Genomic DNA, 8,598 nt, shown 5'->3' on the forward strand with positions numbered 1-8,598 from the left:
ATATTTTACTTCTATATCTATTTCTAATTTCACTTACAAATTTATTGATTTATTTTATACCTTATGTCCAAGGTAATGAGTATGAATTTTATTATCTTTAATGCGTCAAAAATGTTCTTACATCACCAGATCGGCTTCTGCCATTATTTCAATTAGACTTAAAAAATTTTTATTATTTTTTTGATAGATCTTTTTATTTTTCTTATGAAAAGTCAAATTATTTTTATCAAGAGTTTTTACTACAACAAGAATTCTTGATTATATTTTTTTTAATATTTTTTATCTCTATTTATTTATTCTTGAATACTTTTATCAATTACTTTATTTTTAAATAATCTCATTTCTAAATCAATCTATAAACTCGTATTAATAATATGCTCATTACTCATCTCATGATTCTTAAGCATAATACTAAGATTTCTCCAATCTCTAGTGCTAATATTAGCTAGTTTACTTGTACTAAAAACCGAATTAAACAATTTGCAGCCAAAACAAAATATTCTATCCAAGCTTTTTGAGTAAACTGGCCATTTTCTTTCATATTTCTCCTCGTTTGTCAACTTTTGAATATAATATATAATAGAAAAATATCTTGAGAATTCATCTTTAGAAAAATCTATATCATTAACTCTAATTAGATCTTTTCTACTAATAAATCTCTCAAATTTATATCAATATTTGTTCATTGACTTGAATTATAAATATTTTTAGGAATATAATCATTTAAATTAATAGGTTGGTTCTTTTCACCATGAGTTTGAGAATTATTTTAAATCTCTTCATTGACTTCTTCTTATTTTAGTATTTTATTATCATCTAACTCTAAAAAATTATTAACTTATTCATTTAAAGAATATTCACTAATATTTATTTATTATTTTTTATTGCTTGTAAAAAATTTATCAAGAGCTTCTTTTTGAGATTGTATTAAACTTTCGATTCTTTTTTTTTTGAAGTTTTAAAAAATCAGATTCATATTTTTGAGTTGACATATTTAAATTTTTATTATGAATTATCAAAAAATTTAGCTATTACAATTATCTTATATTTTTTAAATGACTAATACAAGATCAACGATCAAAATTTCTAATTCAATGAATCAACTATTAAATAAAATAGAGAAATATAATAATATAATATAAACTCTAAATTAAAAATAAAAAATCTGTAAAGATTAGAACAATAGTACCTGATTGTTAAATGTTGATTACAAATGAAATGAATAATCAACTAATTATCTTGTGCAGGAGTACTGTGAGTTAGAGTTTTAGAAAGTGCTACTAAGGAGAAGAGTAAAGAGAATAAGGAAAGAAGAATTAAGAAATGGATATTATAAATTGAAAAAAGACTTGATTTTATAGGAAAAAATATATAACCATTGTGCTCAATAAAAATATATATCCGTTGATTGATTGGGAATTGGAGAAACAATTTTATGGTTGAGAATTAATAAGGAATGTGAATAGTGAGAGAAAATAGAGATTTACTAAGCACTTAATTAGGGAAGTACGAGAATATGTGGGCATTTTACTGGGCACTTAATTAGGAAAGTGAGAGAATATGTGGGGCCTATGAAATAGTGGGGGCCTAAAGCAAGGGCTTTAGTAGCCTTACCCTTCAGCCGGCTTTGGGGGAGGACAAGATGAACCATGATGTATCGGTCCATGATCAGTCCAATAAATCTATGCTACATACTAGCTAGAAGGTATTATTGGGATTCTTCGACTCACTAATATACCATTTATAACAATCCAAGATCTCACTCAAAAAGGTTAGTCGGAAGATATTATTTTGAATTTCTTGATTCTGCATAAATATCTAAATTTTTTTTAGAAAATAACTGATGTGAAACTAAATATATGCCCGCATGAATCCTCATATGTAACGAAGGTAAGGCAACATCCTGATTATTTGGTTAGTGGAAACTACAATCGGACTCGTAATTCTGAGTTTCTATCTCGGATATTGTGGACTACAACGATTCATGTAATGAGAAGCAGAACCAAGAAGACCAGCAGAAGGGGAATGAGTGCGTGGTGTCTTCACAAAGATTGGTGGTGGGAAATGAAGCATAGCAGCTGATATAGCCGTAGAACTATGGGATGGAGGAGCATGAGAGCTCCTATGCTGGATTCAGTTACACTACTGCCTCCCTCGGTCATAGCATGAGTTATTCCATAAAATCATTGGATGTTTCGTGGGGATTTCCCCTGGTCACATATATCAGTATGATATTGTATATTTGTTCTTTTCCTCTCTTTTTTTTCTTTTTTACTTCAGACAGATATGATTCTTTTTTGATGTTGTTTTCCTGTGCTGTTAATTACTACTAAATTACTTCTCACGTTGGTAATTTTTTCATGGTTATGTGATCTGACTTGGCTGCAAATTTTGATGTGGTATTTCTTCACTGGAGAGATCATGTGTGATTTTATGAGATAGGAGAGATAGGAAGAGGAGTTTGCTTATTGGCTGACTTTCTAGATCCAAGGTTAAATTTCTAATTTTCACTCTGCTAAAAAACATTGTTTTTATTCTCAAGCAAGAAACCACAATGATTTCTTCCTCTGAGCCTTTGTAATATGTTTCTACAATATTTCTCTTGAATTCCTGAGGTAAATAATCGTGTCTGAGCCTTTTTAATTTGTTCTCTCTAGTTCACCTGCAAATATTTTTAGTTTTCCTTTTTTTAGGTTCTCCTTTGATGATCCTCGTCTCTCTATTAGCTGTGTTTCAACGACATAATTAGCAATTGAAAACCTAATTTTTTCTTTGAAAAGGCAACTTCATCGACTGGTCGATGGCTGCAAGTCTTCAAGTTTATTTGCATGGTAAACGAAGTGCACTTTTGGATTTATGGTCTCTTTCTATCTTATTCATCTCCTATGGTCCATGGAAACTACAAATGAGCTTTCAGGAAGATGAAAAGATTATCTTCATCTCCTAAAAGTTGCCACAGTTAGAAAGAACCAAAAACTCAAGTTGACTTGAAAGTTAGCCCAATCAAGTTAGATTCAAGGACTCTTGCCAAGTACCCATTGAATCCTAAATCTGTAATTTATTATTATCATACAATTGATATATTATTTTAATAATAAAAATAATAATAACAAGATATTAATCATTATTTGATATGTTAGCAACTATTATTTGTATGCTACCTTGAGCACTAGGAGGGACGGCAAATGGAACCTAAAGATAATGAAAGATGGAAATTAGAACCGCTAGCATTAAAGGCGTGGTGAGAATATTAAAAATAATATACTTTTAGGTAGGGATGACAATTTTATCGGATACGACTTGACCCAAATGGGATGGGTCTTCTCTGATCCGATTAAAATTCATACGGGTATGAGTTTCATAAAAAATATTCAAAGCAAGTTGGGTCAAATATGGATAATAATATATCCTGCTTTGAACTCGACCCGATACGTACATACATAAATATGTATTCAGCTGCTCCAAGTTTCCCACCCAATTGAGACTCTCGAGGATTAAAAAGATAAAAAAAAAAATTGGAGGAAAACATCACAAGCCATAATCTAAGCTTTCCTATTCGGGCACTCCAAGCCTTCCATCTGATTGAGACTCTTGAGAATGGAAAGAAAATAAGAAAATCTGGGGGAAAACAAGGAAAAATCAACAAAAATAAAAAAAAGATGGAAAAATATTAAAAGGTAAGACCTTTTCCATCACTTTTTTTTCCCTGCTCCTTTTTTCTCTCTTTATTTTATTTTTTTCTCAGAGATTTGTGGGGAAGGAGAGCACTTGAGGGAGATCGAAGGGGCAATGGGTTTTTTCACTTCCTTTTCTTTTCATTTCATTCTCTTTTTTGGAGATTTTTTGTGGGGAAGGAGAGCGTTTGAGGGAGATCAAGGGCTTTCCTAGGTTCTGGTTGGGATTTCTTTCAAATTATGGTGGTGTGAGTTAAGTTTTGATAACTTAATTTTGATAGAAGCTTGAGTTTAGGAGATTTTTTGTGAGACCTGAGCCGACCTGAAGCTACCCAACTCGAGACAAGATGGGTATTCTTGATCTGATCTAATCTAACCCACACCCTCTATTTTATTTGACTCGATTGAACCCAAGATGGGTACAGGACAAATATGGATGTGATTTTTTTCATGATGGGATGGATATGAGGGCATTGATCGACCCGTCTATTGTCTTCCCTACTTTTAGGAATGAATGAGGAATAAGAGCCTCAATTCTTCATATTCAATTTATATTCATATATTTTTATACTAAATATACTAAAAGACACTCCAATAACTTATTTTCAATAAAAATGTGAAAAAATTGGCATTGGAGTGGACTTTAATTGGGGTTGGAATTGGACCCGGGTTCACCAAGACCCATCAGGCTGGGTTGACTTTAGGTCGGGCTTTAGGCTTATCCCAAAAAATTTGGATCAGCTTTGGGCTAAGATTTAGAGCTCATTTAATTTTCAGGCCGGACCCAGCTATACTTTTGGCCCAACCCGAGTCCTCTGCCCGTTCAAGCCCGATTGAAACCAATAGATCCTGATTCATACCATCTGATTGGATTCGACGTCAAATTGGTGTGGCCTAGATGTCGTGGACGATCGGCTAGACTAAAGATGGCCCCTGCCGCATGGTCCTGTGCCTCTGGGTGGCCGTTCTTGAGGACTTCTACCAATGGTGGCACTGCCTCGGACATGATGATTCAGACCTTGTTGGGTGCCTCCAAGGATAAATTGACCATTACCGTGGTGGTGTTAACCTGGACACTAGGGCATGAAGATAGCAGCATCAATTGGATCGACCCCAAGAGCCTCAGAGTACACAACCCAATCCATCGATCCTGACTCTCCTTGGTGGCCTATCGTAGTGCAGCCAACATAGCCTTCTACTCGAAAACCTCAGAGTTCATAAGCTTGATCGAAATTTTCTCTTCCAAACAATCCACCACAACACAAGTAGCAGGATTGGCAATATTAGATATGCTGGCAGAGTGGAGGCTTGGGGTTCCTCTAGGCTTGGGAGGCTAGGATTGGCGACATTCTTTGTACCCAACATGACAATCTCAAAAGAGGAAAACAATGAAAAGGAATGACATAAGGAAGATGAAGAGGAGGAAGAAAGCAGGAAGAAAGAAAGAGAATTCTTCTTAGAGGAGCACGCAAACTAAGGGGGCATATGAGGAGTTATAGTCTCCAAGATTGGAGCATTCCCTCGATCAAAGACCACCCCCGACGACATGAGGTGTTGAATGAGGGTGGGGTGCAAGCATCGTCGGGGGAGACAAGAAGGGGTTCGGGCTGGCTCAATTGAGTTTGGGCTAGACTTAGGTCTAGGCTCGGGTCGAGCTTGCATTTGGATTTTTTAAAAATTTTCAGCCTTAAGCCCGACCCAAAGCCCAAAAAGATTTTGGGCCGGGCTCTGATAGGGGCGTGCCTGGCCCAACCTAGCCTATTTTCAGTCCTAACTATAATTAGTGTCTAAGACTCGATTAAGTCACACGACTTAGATCGAGTTTCAAGTAACCCAACAAGTTAGCCGAGTCAAGACTGATGCGAAGCATGATAGGGATGGCAAAATCGATCCGATCCAATGAGTATGCATCCTACTCAAATCCGATCAAACCCGAAAAATAGGGTTTGACCGGATTTGGGTTTGAATTTGGATAAAATCCGAAAACTGTAGTATAGATATGGGTAGGATATGGGTAGTGTTATTTTCTATCCAAATTCGAATCTGAACCCGACCCAAACCTACGAGTATGGATAATACCCGAACCCATATCCAAATATATATGTTTATAATTCTGTTTTGATTGATAATATGCATAAAATTATTTTGGTTATTCATACGTTCTATGTTGTATTATAATTCTATTTCTATGTTTGATTTCTATAAATCTGGACTTATAAATTATGTTGTATGTTGAATTGGTAATTTTATTTTGATTGATAATATGCATAAAATTTTTTGGTTGTTTATTATTTTTGGGTATGAGATAGGTATGGGGTGGGTATGGATTAGGTATGGGAAAATAGGTTATCCATGGGTATCCCCAAACCCATTGGGAATGGGGATGGGTATCTCTTTTCTTATCCGATCGGATATCGGGTAGAATTTGGGTATAGGGTATTAAGTTCGGATTTGGGGATGGATAGTACAATACCTGACTCGAACCCTATCTATTGCCATCCCTACGAGCTAACCTAACTAAGTTTTTAAACAATAGAGCTCATATGAGATCTTAAATAAAGCTCATCTATCTTTTCTTGAAACAATCTAGGTTTCTCCATGACAAACATCATGAAGTAACAAAAATTAACCTATAAATTTGATGAGCCTTGTAATTTCCTTCTTATACTCCTACTCCATTGACCATCTAACAGATAATTCTCAGGTTTCTTTCTCATCAACGGAAGCAAGTGTAGTATCAGTCACCACCATGACCAACATCTCGAGCTCTCATATTCGACCTTCCAAACGGACCACACACCTCTTCTCAAGCAATTCACCTCAAATGCCACCTCAATTCACTCCCATGGACAAGGAAGCCAGAGTTCTCACATACTGGGTGAAGAAGACTAGAAAATTTAGAATAAGGTATGCATCAAGGGAGACGTATGCCAAGCCTTGACCATGAATAAAGGACCGGTTAGCTAAGGGATTAGACATCGAGCTCCATGTGGATCCGATATTTTCCAGCTCTCTAATATCCCAAGGCAACTATCGGATCGTCTCCTCATTCTAGTGCGCATAGAAGAGAGTAGCGTTATTTGAGAGAAGTATGAGTGACCATGATATCCCACTTCAGAATAGGTAGTCCAAGGCAATGAATGACTTGTGCAATACTGCCAAAAAGGTCAACTTCGAGCGACCGCCTTTAAAATATGAATTGTGTGTTTTGTTCATCGTGGAGCGCTGGATGGAAAAATATCTTCAAGGGGGAAAGCATTGGTTCTCCACCTCAGGTTGCTAAATAATGCACAGGAAATGTTACAGTACTAGGAAGTATTGGAACATACATTGATATTGAGATGCAAATGCTGTTTAGTGTTTGATGAATAGTAATTGTAATTAGAGCTAGCCTAGAAGATGTGTCTTAAAATAGGAAGAATAAGAGGATAGATAAAATTTTCCAAATGGGATTTTGATATTTCTTTAATCGAACTCAAAATTTTTCCTTTTTATTTTCAGAAAACAACAACAACAATAATAATGATAATGATAATAATTTTTGGCAAAAAATCATGAACAAGAAATAAGAACAAGAATAGAATGAAAAAGGAAAAACTCTCAAGTAGCATATGAAGATGCATATCAAACTTTTTTGGTAACTAGAAGCATATTGTGTTAGAAATACCAAGAAAGATGTGTTTATCTTGTTGGAGAGGGGGAATTTCTCGAAAAAGAGCACGCATCTTTTGTAACATAATATGTACGCAATTAGACCTATTGGAGGTAAGAGATAACACGGGATACAAAAGCAAAGAATTTTTCCCTCCATTTACTCACAGAGGGAAAGCACATGGATAGTCTTACTAGACAAACTTTTCAGAAAAGAGTCTAAATAGAGCTTCCTTCCTAGGTTCATTCAAATATATGATACCCCATCTAAATGTAGTGATATTTTAAACTATTTGTCTATTGGAAATGCTAGGCTAAAATTTCTTAGGTGTTAATAAGAGATCAAATGAAAAGAATCAAAAGCTAATATAATATCCTAATTACAACATGATCCCTGTTTAACTTACAAAATATAAGTGGCGATATAGGACTTGTCAAGGAGGATTTCTATTATTTTGCATGACAGACACCAGACCACAATCCTACATTTCTGGTGTCTTCTTGATAAACGATAATGGAGAAACTTTAAGACCTTTGCTTCCCTTGTCCATTCCTCGATTTAGGGTACTGCTCTTTTACCCTTTTTCCTAATTGCTTACACCCAAAATTTAATTTTGGGCAATTATAGTGCATGGTCCAAGATTTCGGGAATAACTATGTTTGAACATGTGGAGGAATCAAAATTGACCGGTTGTCACTTCACAAAAGGCCATATGTGGGGTGGACCTAAGTTTGTAAAGGAAGTCATCATGAGGCGAAAAAGTTATGTACTGGAAGAACAAGCATCCAAGAGGAGTTACTATTGTAAGAGACCTACCGGTAACTACCATCCGAGAAAGCTATTGCTGGAAATAACTTCTTTTCTCGTGATCGAGTTAAGAAGGGAATTCTATTTGGGCTCCCTCTCCATCAATGGCATCATATTTAGTCATGGAACACGGCTATTGTAGCAATAATCCTAGAACTAAGATTAAGCCTCTAGTATGGAAGGTCTACTTACTCTACATCACTTCTTGACATTCTCAATTATTTATTTCAACATCTCAAATTGTTATGAATATTTAACATTCATTCTCCTTTTAAAGGATGAACCGTATCATGTATCCTATTATTATATCAATCATTATCTTTATACCACGGATGACTAATCATCATGATAATTATGACTATAATGATTGTTTCTCTGATATAGATGATGTCCATTCATATTTTAGTGATGATTATTTGTTTTTTGGTAAGATTAGTGATGCTTATTGGAAAGTAATGATTATGG

Source organism: Elaeis guineensis, chromosome 1 (genome assembly GCF_000442705.2).
Source record: "Elaeis guineensis isolate ETL-2024a chromosome 1, EG11, whole genome shotgun sequence".
In the NCBI taxonomy this organism is placed as follows: domain Eukaryota; kingdom Viridiplantae; phylum Streptophyta; class Magnoliopsida; order Arecales; family Arecaceae; genus Elaeis; species Elaeis guineensis.